General features: G+C 33.5%; 1 long non-coding RNA gene across 6 annotated transcripts; it reads right to left on the bottom strand.

The window, feature by feature from the left end:
• Positions 1-16,401: 16,401 nt before the first annotated feature.
• Positions 16,402-18,769, bottom strand: LOC145166542 (uncharacterized). 6 transcript variants are annotated; one of them, XR_013740588.1, is made up of 7 exons: positions 18,677-18,769; positions 18,372-18,404; positions 18,013-18,207; positions 17,786-17,933; positions 17,363-17,504; positions 16,800-16,935; positions 16,402-16,624 (listed from the first exon to the last, which is right to left on the bottom strand). It is a non-coding gene; the product is annotated as an uncharacterized LOC145166542 (long non-coding RNA). The 6 variants fall into 6 exon arrangements; XR_013740586.1 differs by having other exon boundaries at positions 18,161-18,207; XR_013740590.1 differs by lacking the exon at positions 18,372-18,404 and having other exon boundaries at positions 18,677-18,762.
• Between the last annotated feature and the right edge of the window lie 424 nt (positions 18,770-19,193).

Raw genomic sequence — 19,193 nt, 5'->3', positions numbered from 1 at the left:
TATGGTTAAATGTTAAAATCATATGTTTTATATGATGATATTTTTATGTTTATATGATGATATTTTTAGAGTATTACAATAGACAAAATTTCATAAATGATGCTTGTGCTTTTAAAATTGTCCCCAAAACAATTCTTATGAAACCTTTTTACATTAATGGGCTCTTTCGACAAAACTTAGTACTTCATTGGTCCCTTTTGACAAAAGTAGTAACACCACGGGTCCTTATGACTAACATCGTTAGGTCAATACCGTTAATTACTAGCAGGAATATATGAAATGTCTAAAATACTTTTCTCCCTGTACCTCTCTCCATCTCAATCTCTCAACATTTAAGAACACCATCGTCCTTCGCCATTAACATCTACTCCAACCAACGTATGCCGCTACCAGCTCGTACTCCGACCACAGTCTACCACCACATACTCTTACTGTTGTCCATTGCTACCACCATCGTCCACCTATTTCCACCCCCACAAACTCCTACTAACCAAAAATCAGAAGGAAAAACAAACAAAACCAACTCTTAATGAGCCTTCTCTCTCTGGCTCTATCAACACAGCCACCATCAACCTCCTGCTCCTTTACCATGTGTTTCAGCAGTGACAACAACCACCACCATGAATACTAGACCTGCCAATTCGAGACACGAATACACGAATCTGTGAGTGACACGTCATGACACGAATACATCTTGAAAATTGTGATAAAACTTATATATACTATGTTATAAAAGAAATCTCATTATTTCTATAAATAGATTCAATATAATAATAATACATTTTTAAGACGTTCAAGTCTCTAAGCTTAAAGTACAAATAATCACTAATAAAATAATATTAAATTTTAAACTAGCCCTTTTATATAAAATCATACAAAAAAATAATACAATAAGTACAAGTTAAAACGTACCCAAAAAAATCGCTTCGAAAGAATCAAATTCTCCATCTATCTCTCTAAATCCTCCCACTCTACGAACCGGCCACTGCTCTTTCTTTTCCCTTTCTCGATGACTCATCCCAACCTCTTCACTTTGTGTGTGCAGGGAACCAAAAGAATTGTTGGAATATCATGAAGGATGGTGCTAAGAAGAGCGAAATCGGCTTCAAAAGGGTGAAATCAGCCAAAGAACCTTAATGGACTGACTTCAAAATCGAATTCAGATACATGTATTTGCTATTGTTCATGGTTATCTAAATAATTTTCTTTTAAAACTTCGCACCACCGCCATCACGCCCTAAACTCACTCTCTATCTAGATTTCAATCCCTAAAACTCACCTCGATCTTGACATTTTATAGCTAGGAGACCACCTAGGATTTCTCTCTACACCCAACCATCTGTTATCGGCCACCACAAAGCTCCCTAGAATCGATTTTCTCTATGGTGTCAGCCTCTTCAATCTCCCGACCAAGAACACACCAAGTAAAGCTAAAAATGGTTTTTCTTTTGCTATTGGGTGCGCAGGTCGAGGGGAACTCATTGATTGGGCAAACCAAATAGATTTGACCTAGATTCTCTTTGATTCCAGGTAAAGTTTTTTTTACCTAGCTTCTCTTTTATTTCAAACCCGAAATGGAGTTTTTGTGCAAGATCACATCTGATACTGTTTGGTTTGATGTGCACGTTTTGTTCCAAATAACACGCCACTTACCCTCTCTCTTTCCGATTTAGTTTTTTTTTCAAATCTTTGATCTGTATAAGCATTTTGGTTTTTTTTTTGTTTTTGTAGTTATCTGCCTGAACGAGATTTATCCTAACAAAGTTTGGATCAACAAAAACAGGGACACGTTTTCTCTCTGGAAAAGACAGAGGATCACAAAAACTTTAATATTTTTCTTATTTTTAGATCTTAGTTGATGGGTTTTTCACTTAATTTGTGTAAATTTCAAATTCTTGATTGGTTATTACACATTCCTACTGATACTGAAGTTTACATTAGGCGTGGATCTTCGAATGGACAATTCCTCTTGGGATGAGGTAAATTTTTTCATCAAGATGCCTAAAATTTGTTTCAGGAATTCAATCTATTCAGATTTATTAACAAACTTACAAGTGATTGATACACTTTTTGTCAAACGTTGCTAATTACTTTTGATGTTCTTATTTCCATTACTCTATTGTTGGCTAACTAGATGATACTTCTTTTACAACAGGATGCTGATAATGAGAAGAAAAAGAAGCAGTATAACCTTCAAAACATACCTTGATTTTAATTGAAGAATTGTTTAATCCGATGATTACTGGTGATATATGTGCAGTTAGGCCATTGGGTGTGGTACGTATTTTGACGCATAAAGGTGACGTGGCGGGGGGTTCCTACGCGTGAACACCGCCCCCCCTTGTCCGTAAACGTGGTGCGGATTGATGCCATTCATGCGTTGTTATGACCAATCAATGTCAAATGTTTTAAACGGTCAATATTTGAGCCGTTGGAAATAAAAAAAGAAAAAAATTAACTTTTTAAACTTATATAAATACCAAACAATTTACACCATTTCACACCACAAGATCCTTCACATATCTCTCTACTTGCTCATTTTTTTTCAAAAGTATGGAGCAAAATCAAAATACCTCTACCACTCCAAACACCCCCAACAACCCCAAACACTTCAAATGATCAATATCAAGGTTACATTCAAATGCTAACATCCTTAATCCAACAACAACCTCTATTTACCAACATTCCATTTCAACCAAACTACTTCCAACAACAAAGACCACAACAATTCAATCAACCCCAATTCCAAGGTTTTCAACAATTGCAACCCCAACAATTCCAAACACAACCATCTCAACAATTCCAAACACAACAATCTCAAGTCCCTTTTTCTCAATCCCCACCTATAAATTTGGACAACGACGACGACGACCGGGTCGAAGAAACACAACCATCTAGGAGAAGGAAAGCAAAAGGAAAAGCTACAAATAAAATAGGAACGGCTTGGATCGAAGAAGAGGAGGAAGATTTAGCTAAAGATTGGATTTCTATATCGTGTGACTCGAGGACGGGCGATGCGCAAATGAGAAACAATTTTTGGCTTCGTGTTTTAGATCACTTTCACTTGCTTTTGGGAAGACAAACGGGCCGAACGTATGACGCGGTCAATGGAAAATGGCGTGAACTACGAGTGGCTTGCACCAAGTTTCACGGCATATTTGAAAATCTGAAAAATATGCATAAAAGTGGTAGCAAAGATTTCAATATTTTATCAACCGCTTGCCAACAATACAAGGTTACCAACGGCGGTAAAACGTTCGGCCACCAAAAAGTGTGAGAAATTTGTCGTAAGGGTCCAAAATGGGTCCTTAACCCGGAGACTTCGCATTCGGAATCGACCACCGGCTCCAACAAAAGGTCAAGAACTTTCGAGTCGGATGTGGGTTTTGGTGTCGGCCTCAATGACGACTTCGATGGGACCGAAGGGGAGGGTCCACCGGAAGTCCAACTTCGTCGACCACCGGGAATGGATAAAGGGAAAAAGGTTGCGTCTTTAAGCGGAAAAGCGAGTAACGAAGACGTACTTGCGGAAAGAATCGACAAAACTCTAAGTTTTTTACAAAAAAAAAAAAAAGAAGCAATGGAGGAAACTCGGCGCCGGAAACAAGCACTCACCGATCTTCAAATTTTAAACATGAAGCCGCAATCGGATATCGACCCAGAAAATCTAGCCGTGTTTCTGAAAATCCAACAACAAGTTCGGAAAAAGTATGGAAATTAGGTTTTAACGTTTTTATTATTTATGTTTAATTTCTATGGTTTTTTAGTTATTTAGGTTTAATTTTTTATGTTTTTATGGTTTTTAGTAATTTAGGTTTGAAATTTGATGGTTTTATGTTTTTTTGTAATTTAAGTTATGTAATGTGTTTTTATGTAATGTGAAATATTTAATTATGTTATTAATTTAGGTTTTTTTTTTAAATTTTAATCTAAATATAAAAAAACAAAAAAAAACAACAAAAAAAAAAACAATGTGTAGTGATAACCATTTCCAAGGCTAGTGAACATGTACTGGGGGTGATGTGGCACATACGAGACATCACTTTTCTAATGAATATGTAGTGAACACACCCATAGCCTTACCACCAAAAGAAGTTAAGAACAGGATGCTCCATGATGCCACTATAAGAGAAGCTTGTGGTGGTTTGAATTATGAAATATTCCATTTATTTAGGAGAACAGCGAGGAGTGGCTCAGAAGGTTAGTTCTATCCTATGTAATTAGTGGCTATGGAACTTTTCTTTTGACAAAACTGCAAATTTAGTCCTTGTGGTTTACAAAAATTTTTGGATAGGGTCCAAAAAGTTTTTAACTTGCATGGCAGGTCTAAAATCAAAACATTTCCGCGATTTTAGTCCAAAAAAACTTGAAAAGACGATTATGCCCTTTTATTTTCTTTTTTGTATTTTATATATTTATTTAATACCTTTTTTAATTAAAAAAATAACATATCCCACCCTATCACTCTATCCGACCCTCCCCTCTCTCTTTTACTCCACCCGACCCTTTCCTTTCTCTTTCACTCTCTCTCCCATCTTCTTCTTCTTCACCCTTCACCTGCTTTGAAGATGGCTTGATTAGCGATGAATCGTCCTCCACCACCGAAATCGTCAAAGCTTGGATCTGAAGTTGTTGATGTATCATCGATGGTGCTCAACGATTATCAGGAGATTGGAATACGACATCAGATGCACACCTGAAGAAACTGGAATCACTCCCAAACGAATCACCATCAATAAAATCAAAATAATCCCTCTCCACATATCTCTCAGCCAAAACACGATTCGCAGCTGAATGACTCACACATCTCTCAACCAGTGAAAGTTGAAAGCTTTCCAGTTCTTGAATTTAACAGGGAAGAAATTGGAAACATATGTTGGTCTTATGTTGTTCTTGGAGAAATGAATCGGGATTCCTTTTTCAATATTTGGATCGAGAAACCTTTCAGAGAAATCAGATTCATTTAAGACACAGTTATTCATTGATTCAATCTCATCGAAGCAAACATAAATCAACCAACAAACACAGCAAACATAAATCAACCAACAACAAAACCTCATCGGAAGCATTTGCGTGATTCTTCTTCAATAGGAGGGGCTACAGTCGACGTCTCCGGTAGGCCCGTCGTGGCTTCCTTTCTCATCGTCGGCAGTGAAGGAGTTAGGGGTGTTTGGATGGTGTTCCTCGACCAATCGCCACGGAGGAAGGGGGTAGCTTCGGTGCTCCACTCGACTGTTTCCCTTCTTGTTGTAGGCTATGGATTTGAGCAGTAGCAGTAACGATGAAAGGGGGGTGTTTGGCTAAGACCGGTGAGCATATTAGGAAGAGGAGGAGTACTGTGATGGTGGCGATTGGTGGTCTCCTAGTTCCACCGGTTTCCTCCTACGCTAGAGATGCATAACTGGTGAAGGGAGTTAGCGAGCGAGAGAGAGAGAGAGAGAGAGAGAGAGAGAGAACGTATGGGTGGGTGGGGGATAATATATTTCTTTTCCTTTTATTTTTAAGACAAAATGGTATTAGAATAATTGTAAAAAATAAAATAAAGAAATTAAAAGGGTATAATCGTCTTTTCAAGTTTTTTTGGACTAAAAACCCAAAAAAAACCTTGATTTTGAACCTTCTGTGCAAGCTGGAAACTTTTTGGACCCCATCCAAAGATTTTTGCAAACCACAAGGACAAAATTTGCAGTTTTGTCTTTTCTTTTTTATTATGGTAATTAACTATTATTAATATTTTACAAATTTATGCGGTGTTGCAGCTTCATTTAAGCTTGCTCTTAAAAAACGTGCAATTAGAGTTGTGGCCATTATAGGTGAAGGTGTTCCTTAATATAACATAAGGGAGTTGATTTCCTAATAGTGGTAAAAGAACTAGGTAATTACAAATTTACAATAATAACCTTACATGGCTACAGGGATTGCATCTTTAATCTTAGTTAAAACGTTGATGTTTCTTAGTTAAAACACACCACTTACCCTCTCTTTTTCCGATTTAGTTTTTTTTCTTACATGTTATTATTAGGTTATTATTTGAGCAGCAACATTTGGTCGGCTTAAAGCCTAAACTTTCAAGATTGGTGATATTTCTAGAATGTTTACAACAATCATGGAGTTAATTTATAAACTTTCAAGATTGTGCTTGCAGGAGGTCACCATACAAACATCTGGTAGAGCAGCAAGGCCGCCATCTGAGATCAACATACTATTAATGTAGGAAGCTATTAAACTAATAAGTTTATGACGAAACTAAAGTAGAATACTATTAATGTATGGATATGAGGTGTTTGATCCAAGAATATAGCTAATTTTTACAGAGTTTGTTCCCTAAAACATCTGTTGCAATATAGTTTCGTATTTTGAAGTTCCATAATTTTTTTATTCTCTATGTTGTCTAAGTTGATAGCCATGTGTTGCATTTTTAAAATGACCATTTTTCCTATAGACCAAAACTAACAAATAGTACACCAAATTTATAACTCTTTATAAATTTTAAATTAAGGTGTATTACATTTTAACTGCATATGAAATTTTTTTAATTTTTACAATTTTTAGAGGACACCTAATGAATTTTAGATGTCTTTTTACCGTAAGGAAGGCATGCGATCAAGAGAGATTTTTTTTAGAAGCCCTTCATCAAATGCATTATAACAATAACAGACTTACGTTAATTATCACTACTTTTATTTATTATTTAATAAAATAAAATGAAACGTAAAAAATAATTTTTCTGCCATTGGTTGTTGCTAGCCTACTAAATAAGACAGTCAAGTTGTCCCTTGGCCCTTGGTTGTTGGCTGGTTATCGGATTTTCTTTTTAGTTTGTCCCTTAAAATTTGAATTAAATAATTGGCTCAAGTTTGAGTTTTGACAAATGACAAGTTTGGAAGTAGTGTTGAATAGTTTGAGAAATACCAATAGATCATCTAAAAAAATTGGTAAAACGTAAAAGTTTCGAATTAATACATAACAATATAACTTTTATTTTAAACGAAAATAACAATATATTTATAAGGTTTATTTTTTTATTCATAAGGTTTATCATGTAAAAAAGGGAACCATTAAGTTTTTTATTTTTAATAAAGTCATTACTAAATCTTATCTCATATAAAGCAGAACGAACACAAATGATTTCTTATAACCATATCACTTAAGTTGAAGTTCAAATTATTGTATTATCTACATCTTGTGATTATTATATTATCCAAATATTACCATGGTGGGTTGTTTGCTTAAAAACGTTAAGTGCATTAAATATCTGAGTCAAACACCATCGACTAGAATACTATTTATGACAATTTTATGGTTTTTATAACAATTTAACTTTTTGAATAAAATAATTTAAAGTAATCATTTAAAAAATACAAGACACTCTTGTTCTAACATATCTTTGAGTAAACTACACGAATGGTCCCTATGGTTTGGGGTAATTTGCGCATTTGGTTTCTAACTTATTTTTTTAACTCGGAATGTCTCCACTATTTCTTTTGGTTACGCGCTTAGTCCCTACTGTTTGTTTTTGCTATGCGCTTGGTCTCTTTCTTACCTAAAAAGACTGCTATTTAAATAGGAAAAAAATGGTGGGGTAGGTAAGGTAAGGTAAGGGGGTGGGGTTGGGGGTGTGTTTATTTAAATAAATAAATAAATCAAAGGCAAAATAGTCTTTTTAGATAAGACAAGGATCAAACGCGTAACAAAAACAAACAGTAGAGACCTTCCCAGTTAAAACAATAACTTAGGGACCAAACATGCAAATTATCCTAAACCATAGGGACCTGTAATTTACTCTATGTCTTTTGAATCAACACAAATCAAACAATTTTTTTTATACAATGATGGTTGCAAGATTTTTTTTATGTAGATTATGAAATCATGATTCATTCTAAGATCAATATATATATATATATATATATATATATATATATATATATATATATATATATATATATATATATATATATATATATATATATATATATATATATATATATATATATATATAAAACATTAGGCGGTGAGTGATGTGCATGTTCGATTCAATAGTGGTATCTCCACAATTTATTCTCTCAAAAACTTAGCACTCATACTATTTAACCATTGTCAATCATAACATATTTTTATTTTAATACAAAACAACATGCCGAAATAATTTACTTTTAATCCAAAACAACATGTCGAAATAAAACTAATTGCCTCATAGAAACTATTCGCTGAACTATACTATTAATCGCTACATATTCTAATCACCGAAAAGAATTAATAATCGTCCAAAACAACTCGCCGTCGCCGCTTTGTGTAACATCCCGATTCCCATGTATGAATTTAAAGCTTTTTATATTTACATTTTCAGGGCAACTCGACGAGTGGGAAGGCTCCAACTCGTCATGTAGAGACTAAGATAGCCGCGTGGATTTTGGAACCTACTCGACGAGTTGGAGGACCCCAACTTTACGAGTTGATGTTGTGCATGAAAACCCTAATTTTTAGGGTTTGCACCCTATTTAAAGGACCTTAAGTCCCCTCACCAGCCTCCCTTACCACCTTTTCGTCCAGAAAGAAACCCTAGTCGTGCTTTACTACTTTCTTGAGTGTGTGTGCTTTGGAGAGTAAAACTTCTGTTCCTTTTGGAGGAAACTAGAAGCTTGAAGAGGTTGGATTGCATAGAAGGCCTTAGATCCAGAAGCTTCACTGTTTTTGCAACCATTTGGAGGTAAAAAGTCGCCACCTTGATCACTCATTTGTTAGATCTCCTCATTGGAGAGTTTAGGGTCATTTTAGTTTTGTTCTTGGATCATTCTTGGACTTGAGTATGTTCTGGACATAAGACTTCAGATCTGGACACCTCTAGGCCTCCATAGGCCTAAAGACTCAAGCTTTATCAAGCTTTGGCCAACTTCCATACCTTAAACCCCTTGTTAAGCCTCGTTTTAGCAAGTTAGCCCCCTTAATGTCATGCATGGACGTAAAGCTTGCACCTTTACATAGTATCTCAGCCTCAGAAGATTAGATCTACATTTTGGAGCCTTGGTTTCGCTTAAAAGCGTCTGGACGAGTAAAGGCTGAAGGAACTCAACGAGTTGCTTAGCCAACTCGACGAGTTGAGTCGGGTTTTCCCACTTTCTGGATTCAGAGTAAACTCGGCGAGTTGGTGAGATAACTCGACGAGTTGGTTAGAGTTTTTCCCGATCTTGTGGACACTGCATGGACTCGACGAGTTGTTTTGACAACTTGGCGAGTTGACTCAGGTTTTCGCGGTTTTCTGAGTTTTGAAGGAACTCGACGAGTCAGTAGCTGCACTCGACGAGTTGGGTCAACATGGACTGTTGACCTTGGCTGTTGACTTTGACTTTGACCAAGGGTTGACCAAGTTTGACTTCTGAGGGTATTTTGGTAAATTGGGATTTTAATGGAATTAGTTATATGGTGGTTACATGTGGTTGAGTTCAGAGCTGTGATTTGCGAGTTTGATATTGTCACTACAGCACTACTTGTGAGGTGAGTTCTCCTCACTATACTCAAGGGTCTAAGGCACCAAGGCCGACCCTTTGGATTGTTATCCTGATTATCTTATGATTGTGTGCTGCTATGATCTGTTAGATCGGTATCCTGGTAGATAGGATGATGATATGCTTAGTGATCTGCTAGATCTGCTTGACTGTCTGTAGACTGTTATGTGATTATCTGATATATGTGCACATGTTTAATTTGTAGTTGAGGGTATTCCATCCTAAGGATGATTGGACCCATAATATGTTGTCTTTATAGACTGTTCTATGATTATCTGATATAGGTGCACATGTTTGATTGGTAGTTGAGAGTATTCCATCCCGAGGATGATTGGACTCATAGTATGTGGGCATTCCAACCCGATGTTTGTGGGCCGAGAGTATTCCATCCCGAGGATGATTGGACTCATAGTATGTAGGATTCCAACTCGATGGTTGTGGGCCGAGAGTATTCCATCTCGAGGATGATTGGACTCATAACATGTGGGCATTCCAACCCGATGGTTGTGGGTCGGGGGTATACCATCCCGAGGATGATTGGACTCATAGTATGTTGGCATTCCAACCCGATGGTTGAGGGTCTGGGGCATTCCAACCCGATGGTTGATTTGTCCCATAGTATGTTGTTATTATATATGTATTGTTGTGTACGGGTATTTTGGGGGTAACTCACTAAGCTTTCGAGCTTACATTTATGGATTATTGTTTCAGGTACTTCAGATGATCGCGGGAAGGCGAAGGCGTGACCGTACACATCCTCACATGTTATGATTTTGATTATTGGGATACTCTGATGTTCAAACTATTTGAAAACAATTTTGTATTACATGGTGGTTTTAGGTATTTGAAAAAGTTTTAAATTTTGTGAATTTTTATGGATGTTACACTTTGCGCGGGTACACCACTAGTTTCTCTTCGTGTATTCGTATCGTGTCAAATTTGTGGCTGACACGTTTAATCACAAAAATGAATAAATACTTGGATTAATTTTATTAGATGAATCGTCGCAATCGAAAAGCTAACATCATTGTGTGGTTTTTCTTTTCTATTTTAGGATCTAGGAACCCGATTTGATTGAATTTGGCTAATTCCAAATTGACGACGACTTCCATGGCGAGAAGTGGCGGCGAGAAAGTAATCATGTCCGGAAAAACTTAGTGTATGATAACGACTAATGAACAAAATTAGAAGGCGTGTGGAAGATAAAATGGACTTGTTTTATAATTTGTCGGTAGAGGTAGCGAAAACATACTTGCTCCACATACCACTCCATGTGTCTTTCTTTGTTTTCATACCAACCATAGTGGTTTTCACTATCTTGCCCTCTCCTAAAAAATTATTATAGCTTGTCATGTCGTGTTCTATTTAATCGTTTTTCATTTTTAGTCTATGACTCATGCCCAAGCCCCATCATACAAGTTCCTAGAAGACCTTCCTAGCCCATCCCCTCTAGCTCATGTTTCCTAAGGCCCAAGCCACAAATTAAGACCCTTGGCCCACCCCTTCACGACCATGCTACTTTGGGTCATGTTCGTGGTTATCAACTTATCATATGCCCTCCAACCTATAGTATTTGTCCCACATATAGTATTCGACCCATGTACGGTCGATGTGAGAAATTCTACACAGAAGATCCATTGTTCAATGATACATATAAAACATTGTTAGTACTTCGTGATTTACCACTATATTATGAGTTGTGGAAGGGTTCGTTATGACTTATGAATCCGTTTAGACGGCAATGTTTACTATTATAGAAAAAAGAATAATAAATATAATTTCAAATATTTGATGATGAATTCTATATAAGTACGTTGACAATTTCTATAATTTGCTCTGAAAATATTTTGAGACCCTTGCGTGAAGTAATCTAATCTTGGAGCAATCCATTCTGTACCAACCACGATTACAAATGCAAATTCTTGGCCCATCGTAGTATAGTACATGTATGTTTTCATTAATATATAGTTATTGGCCCACAGTACAGCCATATAGATAGTTATATACTGGATGATCTTTGATCATGTATTCATGTCCACACTTTTAGTCAACAATTGACTTGCCAAAATTGGAATCACAATAAAATAATATATCAAATTACTTATTTTAGCATATCCTTGATCACTTAAGTATCAAATCTTTATTGTATATAAAAAATCACATCAACACAACCAATTTCAAACACTACAAATAAGTCTCACTATGTATGCGACATGATTACTTTCTCACTATAAGAGCAATCCTCAAGCTCTTCGTTTCTTGCAATGTTGCCCTTTTCTCGGAACAAAATATTGACCGCACGCTATACAACATGGTCCGGTCAATATCAACAAGTTTCTTATGATGAAATTGTCTTCATTCCGGTTCTTAATCAACTGTCGTCTTCACATCGCTACTATGCAATAAAACCACATGGATCACTTAAAGGGTATGTATCATGTGTCTTTTTTCCAATTTGCTTGACTATCAACTTCTTCTTGTCTTCTTAATCCATGAAGATTGTGTCTTTAAAGGTATTTTTTTAAGCCCCCCAAATTCTGGATCCTTAGCTTTTGGGTATAGGCTAGCTAGATAAGAAGCTTGACTGCATAGCTTGAACAACTAGAGACTATCAAGTTTTAGGGTAGCATTACATCCAAGTTGGTTTAATTATAATGATCACTGAATCTTTCTTATTTTAGGAAGCAAGATGTGTAATCGTGTAGATCTTCTTTAGTCGGTGGAAAATGTCGATCCTTTTGTTAGAAACTCAGTTTCTTAATTTACAAGTGAAAGTTTTGTCCTATTCGAGTATGTATGTGGATGGAATAAATGATGGATTTAGATCCCTTAGATTTAGGTGTTGTTTGTTTTTTCGAAACGAAAATTCATGAAGTCTGCGGACCACCTCTGCAATCCTCTGTAGCAGAAGAGGTGGAACAAACGGTTGCAACCCATAATAAGAAGCTTGTTTGTTTTTAAACATCTGCAGACTACTGCAGTAAGCTGAAATTAAATAAACTAATTTTATAAACTGAAAATAGTTCTCAACACCGAAATTTTAATAATTCTAGTCTTAAAACATTGAAAGAGTATTAAAAAGAACATGTAAAAAAACAAAAATATAAAACTTAAAAAAAAAAAACTTGCAAAAATATAAAAGAAGCTAACAGCTTTATTCTAGAAAAAAACTAATTTTAAAAAACATAAAAAAGAAAATAATAAAAAAATTAAGAAAGTATTGCAAACGATGTCTACAAAGTTCGTAAAAAATTACACATGTTAAAAAAGATTAAATTGAAACTGAAAATATTATTAATAGAAACGGTAAAAAAAATTATAAAAATCAAAGTTTTTTTAAAAAAATTTCTGGAAACTATAATAAGAAATTGTATCAAATCCGTAAATAAAAGTTAAAAAAAAAAACAAGTTATACCAAAATTCTAAAAAAAAACACTTCAAAAAATTGAAAGCTGAAGAGGTTTGAAGAGGCAAGTCAAGTGTTGCTGCCACGCAACACACGCGCAGAGGTTTTGCAGTCTGAAGTCTTCCAAAAAACAAACTGCTGCGAGAGGGAAAGTGTTACGCGTGTGCTGCGCCGCGCAGCAAAAAGTGGTTTGAAGAGGTTTTTTTTTAAAAAACAAACAGCACCTTAGTCAGCCAAATCAACGAGTACCACAATTACCCATGTACACATGGGTTAATGACCTAAGAGGGTAATAAAGTTTTAACTCTGTCTATATTAGGTCCTTAAAGTTTTTTTTGTACATATTACACCATCGTGGTTGTTATAACCGTTTAAAAAGGGTAATAAGGTTTTAATTTTGTCTACACTAGGTCCTTAAGGTCTTTTTTGTACATATTATACCAACATGGTTGTTATAACCGTTTAAAGAAGGGGGTAATAAGGTTTTAATTTTATCCACATTAGCTCTCTATTTTTAATATTTTTATCATTTCGTCTAACTCTTTTACAATTTATATTAGTATTTAGTTAGATGGTTTCATCATTTCATCTTCTCATTTTAGTCGTCTATTCACCACAACCATGGTTTCAATTAAAAGGTTACATAACAATTTCTTTTGTCATTTTTACAAAATAATAATAATAATAATAATAATAATAATAATAATAATAATAATAATAATAATAATAATAATAATAATCAAAGTCTTAATGATTAAGGCTATGTTTGAAGCGTCATAGCTAGCTGATAAGCTAGTTTATTTTACGATCTTTTTTAAATTGTCATGTTTGGCAAACCAAAAAGTAGCTTATAAGTTAGTGTTTTAAAAAGATACTTAAATTAGTTTTTTAAAAAAAAATTTAAAAGTTTTCCAAATATACCCCATAATTAATTAAGCAAACATATTTTTTAAATGCCCTTTTATGTCATTATATAAATTTCAGATAACTTATAAGGTAGTGGCGGAGCCAAGGTCAAAGTAAAAGAGATTCCCTGAAAAGTAATGGGGTATCCCCGATAAATAGTGGTTCCGCCAATGGGGTATCCCCGATACGCCATTACTTATCGAGGATACCCTATTACTTTTCGAGGATACTCTTTTACTTTGACTCTGGCTCCGCCATTGCTTATAAGTTATCTGAAATTTATATAATGACATAAAAGGACATTTAAAAAATATGTTTTCTTAATTAGTTAAGGGGTATATTTGGAAATTTTTTTTTTTAAAAACAAATCTAAGTAGCTTTTTAAAACACTACCTTATAAGCTACTTTTTGGTTTGCCAAACATGACAACATAAAAAATATCGTAAAATAAACTAGCTTATCAGCAAGCTATAGTGCGCCAAACATAGCCTTAATCATTAAGACTTTGATTATTATTAGTTTTTTTTTTGTAAAAATAACAAAAAATTATTATGTAATCATTCAATTGAAACTGTGGTTGTGGTGGAGGGGCGAGTAAAATGAGAAGATGAAATGATAAAACTAGATACTAATAAAAAGTTAGATGAAATGATAAAATTATTATAAATAGGGTCCTAGTGTGGACAAAAATAAAACCTTATTACACCATTTTTAAACGGTTATAACAACCATATTGATCTAATATATACAAAAAAAGACCTTAAGGACCTAATGTTGACAAAACTAAAACTTTATTACCCTTTTTAAACAGTTATAACAACCATGTTATGTTAGTATAATATGTACAATAAAAAAACCTTAGAGACCTAATGTGGACAACATTAAAACTTTATTACCCTCCTATATCATTAACTCATGTACACATACACATACATATATACAGATCACATGTCAACATCACTTACTTAAATAAAGCTTTTCGTTTCCAAAAAAATTTAAATAAAGCTTTAACTAGGTTAAACTAATATTCGACAGCATGAGATATAAACAAATATTAATAACACTTGAAGCCAAAGTGTAATATCTTGTACATCTTTACTCCCTAAAGTGTGTGTGTGTATATATATATATATATATATATATATATATATATATATATATATATATATATATATATATATATATATATATATATATATATATATATATATATATATATATATATATATATACTAGCCGTTTACCCGCGCCAAGCGACGGGTGTTAATAGTTTTTTTAGAAATTAGTTTTTAGAGGAGATTAGTTATTTTGCAAATAGTTTACAACATCTAAACAATCATCAATAAGAATCATCCTAGTATAAATGAAATCATTAAGAATTAATACAAAAATGTACATGAACACATGATTTATTGTACATTATAAATCATGCAACATTTCTTTATACACCATATTTGATGTATATACTTGACTACCGTTGAATTGTTTGTCAGATATCATTAATACTTTTGTATTAGCACGTGATATTCCTCTGGATAATGTCATATAAAGTTGGTCATGAGAGAAAACTGATTTTGGAAGATAAATTACTATATTTAGAAATGTTTGTCCCTTATTGTTATCGCGAAACGTAATCAAATGAGAATTTTTTTTATCTTCAGCTTGAACGGGAACATGTCATCTTCAAACGGAGATAGATGAATCCTTGGCAAAAATACCATCTTTTCAGCATGTTGACCAACATCTATTTCGACATCAATAACAGTGTGCTAGAAGCTACTTTTACATTTCAATCGAGTAACGTTGCACAATCCGTTTGATGGGTCGAGATTCCTTAACAGTATTATCGTGCATCCAAGTTTCAGTTGTAGGTAATGAGGAGTAAACCAATGACACACTGAGCGTGTTCAAAATTTTCGCAGGATGGAAGCTATTTATATCGACTACGGCTTCATCAAAACTATAGTAAATTCTTTCGTCTCCGTGGTATCGGCTGATCAAATAATCATTAATATCATCGACACTATCATTTCTTGTGGATAATATTGCGCGCAAAATAAAATAATCTGAATCAGTATTAATTTCCACTGATGGAAAGATTGCATCAATCAAAGCACATAGTATATTTTTGATGAATAATTCCAGGGTGTCGATTAGTTCGTTTCGGTGGGTTTTTTTCTGTTGAAATTAATTAAATTTATGTTTTGGTTTGAAAATAGAAGTTGTTTTCATTCTGCTTTAAAAATATAAATATATCATTATTTCGAGTTCAAAATAAAAGTACCTTTTTGTTTTGATTTTAAAATATGAGTACGTTTTGGTTTGGTGTTCAAAATAAAAGCATGTTATCGTAAGCTCGTTTTTAACTCCTTTGATTTCAATGAAATACTTCAAATTACCATATCGTTTTATTAACACATTATTTTTGTTTTACTTAGGTTATTGTAATATCATAATAAAAAATCAGACACATCATTTTAACTTAATTACAAAAGTTGGCGGATAAGTCCTAAATGCTAAATATATAGGAAAAGAAATCAAAGTTATCCTGTTAACGTATAACAAATAGATTATATGCATAATTGATTAACAAAAGAAATATGTATACATAGCTACAAAAGAAAAAAAAAACATTTAGTCAAGTAATATTGGCCACAATTAAATTAGTTAATTGCTCTAATAAAAGAAGACGTAGCTCATTCGGTTCAGATGAGAATTTTTTAAAGCACATAAGCCCACAACTTTAATGTTTAAAAATACTTTGCAGATGCTTCCATCACGTTCAACGTCTCCATCCTTCTTGGAAAAACTGGAAAAATGAAACCATTATTTAATTTATTAAACATGCATACATTAATCTCTTTCTTGATATGATTTAGTGAACTACTCTAGTTTCTCTCCTGTAGCCAACAAATTTCCAAATATTATATGTATTTTTGACTACTTATTAAAATCCACCAGGTATAGATAAAAGTAGAACTTACTCATGATGAGGGAGAAATCTGATGACTGAATGTTTAAGGTTAATCAACATCATTGCAGTAAATCAAGAAATTATAGAAAGACAACCAAAGGACCTTTGGCTTTTGCACGATTCAAACACAGAAAAGGACATGTCACCTACAAAAAAACAACTACATTAGTAACCACAAAGATCTCAACCCATTAAGTGTAATATATTATTGTCATATGTGCATAACAAAAGCAAAGAAAATAAACAGACTATCGAATTATCTTAGAGCAAAATGCAAATGCTTAAAAAACCAAAAACTGAAGGAAAAAAAAATGATTTCACATTACTCTTCACTGTAAGGCTATATTGGATAAGAGATGGATTCTACGAAATAGACTTCACAACACAAGCCCTCTATAAAAAAACAAATGATTCATAAGAAATTATAAAAGATCTGATATATATGATTGTGAAGATTAGTCACTTTTGTTTGAAATGGAATACAATAATGAACATTAGAATACCAAAAGGTGGCTTGAGATGACAAAATCAAAATTAGAGGTTGTATTGATAATTGAAAAGGAGAATAACTACCATGAACTAAGTTTTGCTGTGACAGAACCCCTAATTTCAATCATTGTTTTACAAATTGTTGGAGCTTTTCTTGAATGGCAACCTCCACACACCTCCTATTTGGACTCGTTCTTCACTTGTCTCCAAATCATTCTCGAGCTAACTGAAAATAAAAAAAAAACGTTGGTTAAACACTCTTTGAGGCATTTGATCGAACATATAGAGTGGAACAACATTTATAACTACCTAACCATAAAGAAGAAGAACAAAAAGAAGCCATTAACAGATTTTTAGCACTTCAAAATCATAAAATGAAAAATGGATATTACAGAATGGTTAATCTAGGATGTTTTGAGAGAGAAAGAGAGAATTGACTGTGTGATTCCTCATTGTTGGAGACCTAATGATAAAATCAAAACATCAAATGGTAATGGGTTTACCCACCCCTTGCAGACACACAGATCAACACATCACGCAGTCCCACCTTTTCACACAAACACTCACATACAGTCACAAACGCAGTCATGATGAGAGATCAAAGCACCACAATTCCAAGTGTCTGCTATTGTATCCATTATCCATGTTTTGTAGTCTGCATTCAAAATATTTTACCACTATAAAACCCAAAATATTATAAAAGCATGATTACAAATCAAATGAAAATTACATACTTTTATGTCATTAACATTATGTCTATCTTATGCAAAATAGGCCAAAAACGATTTCCAATAAAAGCACCAATATTAAACCCCATTGACTCATAAACAAAAAAATTTGGGTCAATGACTTGAGTTAGCTCATGGGTAACCATAACCGTACCCATATGCATATCACCATGTACTATAGCCTGTGCTTTTTCACATAACCTGCACAAATTCAATATCATACATCATATGTAAATGTAAAATCTAATCCAACAGTTAGGATGGTAAAAAGGTAACAGGGTATGGACTTAGTTTTTAATGCTTTCGCCTTTGTAAAATCATATAATCATGAAATTGTTTTAAATGATTAAACTATTTATGGAAACCTGTAAATCCCTGATATTTTTCACATCCAATACCTGTACAAACAGATACACACAAACACACGGATTTTTCAGAAACTGTAAGTAATTTTGAAAAACCTATATCAGAAAGAGAGAATTCAAAAATCAAGGTTTTTCTAATCCAAAAGAATAGGAAAACAATAGATCGAGGATTGAAAGGTACACATCCACAAACAAACAAATTAGAGGATCACTATAACATCAAGTCAATTCATGACCGAATGAAAATCCATGAATTCAAACACTATAAAAATAAAGAAAATGTGGGAAGAAGGGTGATTTCATACCTTTAATCGAGTCTATATGTAGAATGAAACCTGCAAAATCGAAAATCAAAAAGGATAACTACAAAGGACAAAACCAAATCAGAAAATCAAGAGTATACCTATGTAATCAATCATCTTACCAATAAAGAATTTAGTAAAAATTAAATAATTATTTAATTAAATAAATAATTATTTAATTAAATGATTTTCATGATTATATGTATATTAAATTATATCCATAGTTATAATTCTTTTTTTATGGAAACTAATTAAATTCGTCATTAATATCAATAATAATATTCTTTCAGAATGAATTCGCATCTAGTTTTTCATTTATGGGTTCGTATTTTGTTTCGTGATCCACTCACTTTAAATAACAACAAAGTTGTCTACAACATGGAGAACGATAATGTATTCTAGTAGAATGAGAGCTTATTCTAGAATAATGAAAGTATATTCTAACAGAATGAAAGTGTATTCTAGTAGAATACAATATCGTTCTTCATATTTATGCAACTTTGTTATATTTTAAGTGACT

Source organism: Lactuca virosa, chromosome 3 (genome assembly GCF_052849685.1).
Source record: "Lactuca virosa cultivar CGN04683 chromosome 3, Lactuca_virosa_CGN04683_v6, whole genome shotgun sequence".
Taxonomy (NCBI): Eukaryota; Viridiplantae; Streptophyta; class Magnoliopsida; order Asterales; family Asteraceae; genus Lactuca; species Lactuca virosa.
This window is presented reverse-complemented; position numbering and strand designations above follow the sequence as displayed.